This window comes from Cyprinodon variegatus, unplaced genomic scaffold (assembly GCF_000732505.1).
Source record: "Cyprinodon variegatus isolate N-32 unplaced genomic scaffold, C_variegatus-1.0 Scaffold247, whole genome shotgun sequence".
Lineage (NCBI taxonomy): Eukaryota > Metazoa > Chordata > Actinopteri > Cyprinodontiformes > Cyprinodontidae > Cyprinodon > Cyprinodon variegatus.
This window is the reverse complement of record NW_015150700.1, coordinates 683077-685555: the sequence shown is the minus strand read 5'-3', so window position 1 is coordinate 685555 and position 2479 is coordinate 683077. Positions and strand designations below refer to the sequence as shown.

The 2479-nt window shown below is 38.5% G+C and overlaps 1 protein-coding gene across 1 annotated transcript in view; it reads right to left on the bottom strand.

The window, feature by feature from the left end:
• The window catches only part of tmem100 (transmembrane protein 100), a 6402-nt gene that overhangs the window by 3015 nt on the left and 908 nt on the right, over positions 1-2479 (bottom strand). The window lies entirely within an intron of this gene.

Sequence of the window (2479 nt, the reverse complement as noted above, 5' to 3'; positions counted from 1 at the left end):
ATTATTCAATAAAAATCAATAAACTTGAATAAATTGTATATCTGCAGTTGTTCCTTGCAGTTAATTCATACATACATGTGACATCAGATTTTAATCTCCAAGAATACAAGTTTAGAAGTTTAAACACGGTATAACCACAGGTACCAACTGCGAATGTATGAGTATAAATCTACAACCCCTTTGAGAAGCTGTGAGACTCCTTACCAGTAGGTGTCAGTAATGAACCTGAAAGTTGTTAAAACAGTAGGGAGTAACAAGATGTCACTACCGGACCCGTCCCAGAAGCACGATTCGTCGTGCGCATGCGCGATCAGAATAATACGATCCGGGTTGCCGAAAACAATGTAATAACGGTACTGAAAATACTTATTTATACACTTTAAATAATGCTATATTATTGCTATATACCACGCCCCTGCTTGAAAAAGACAAAGGAATTAAAAACGAAAAAAAACTAAGCATTGCCTACCCGAAAGTTATTCTGTTCCCGCATTCGCAGGACAGATCGGGCTTCTGGGACGGATCGGGTAGTGACATCATCAATCAGACCTTTTGTCTTTGTTAGGATTTTGCTTAATCCAAATTATTATAATTGTAGCTCCTCCCTTTTCATGGGGTTTTCAGTAAGAACTCTATTCAGGGTTGGAAAGGAGCTCTGGACTATTGTGCTGAATCTGAACAGACTTCAGCTTTAAGGACTTAACGACGCAACAGAGACGCGATGCACGCAGGTCAAATTAGGACTGCAGCATTCTAATAAGAACTTTAAAAAACAAGCTACACAAATGTAGTAAATTGCTGACATTATAAACATTTGTAGGAGGTTACATTACCGTAAATCACACAGAGTAGACAAGAATAAATAATTTAGTTACATTCCTTGAGATGAGCTGTGCCTATATGTCCTGTATGATTAAATATTGTGGGCATCTATTAGGCTTGAGATGACGTGAAGCAAATGCTTTACGAAGAGTCTGCACGCCCAAATTACATCATACACAAATGTCTGCACGGAGCACCTAGGATAATTTGTAACTACGTGGACGGACCTGCGTGGAAAAAATGGCCAGGGAGCTCCAAAAATGTAAACGTCTGCAGACATCCCCTGATTTAGCTTATAAATATCACCAATATCAACGCGTTGTGGAAAAGCTCCAGAATAGAAATGAATATGGCTCTCAAATGGCATGAAGAGGCTTTGATAAAATTGTAAACAGCTGTGTTTTTACTTCCTGGTGTTGTCAGCTTGCTGTTTTTGCTGAGTCAGATCCAGGGGACGTATAAATCCTGCAGACGTTGTGACGGGCGGCTCATTGTCCACATGCTATGTCTGTGCGTCAAGCATAATGAGCTTTTTAAAGGAGCCTGATGCGGCTGTAAAAATGAAACTTTTGATTTAATTGGTTACTTCACAAAGAGCACTTTGCTCTGGTACTTGCTACCTTTACTCCCACTTATTTAGAGGCTTTAGCCACTTTAAAGACCAGATTTCATGAGATGATGAGCCTTTTTTGGCTCTTGAGGGCCAGATAAATGAATGTTATGGATCAGATTTGGCACTAGGGGCTTTGCTTTAACACATGATGTAAATAAAGGAAGATAAAGAAATATCAGGTTCCCCAAATATCGGCAGCACATATCAGGGATCGGTTAGACTGATAGAGTAATTGGTAAAACCATCAGCCTTATAAAAACAATATCAGTCGATCTCTGAGCTGGTCAGTTAAACCCAAGTTGCAATCTCTAGTACAGAACTGGTACCAGCATCTGGACAGTCCCAAATATGGTTCGAACGCATCTAAAAAAAAAAAAAAAACTACGCTTCTTTGGAGGTTTGAGAAAGTTTACGATTTGTTTAGCAGACTGGACTAAATCCATGTTTGGACACAATGAAGAACCGACCCTCTGCTATTAATGCCCCAATTTGTCAACCGGTTGGAAACACTCTGCTAAAATTAGGCTCTGCTGACGGAAAATCAGAAATAATTCTTGTTATTATTCTGGATTATTAGGAAAAGGCTTTGCTTATCAAGCATAAACATCAACATGTGGAGTTTACTAAACGGTTACTAGAACATCAACAGGGAAAGTGTGCGTTGGTCAGACACAGGGCTGATCATTTCAGCAACAAGAACTCCAGGTAGGTTTGATCTTAAACAAATATGTGGAAATGCACCTCATGCAGAAAGCAGTGTGATGCTGCGGGCCTCTTAAGAGGGCTGTGGTTTGCAAACTTTTTGACATATCCCCCTGACAGAAAACCAGAAATAAGTCGCTGGATCTTTGAAGGGTTATAGCTGCAAATATGAGCAAAATCCAAACAGAAACAGGAAAGCAGAAACAAAACCTTACTGTGAAAAAAGTTTTTTGACTCATAAAATGTTTAATGGCTTTGCTGAAAAAAAAACAAATAAGTCAATTTTGGTTTCTACAAATAAAGAAATGTAAATATATATATATATATATATATATATATATA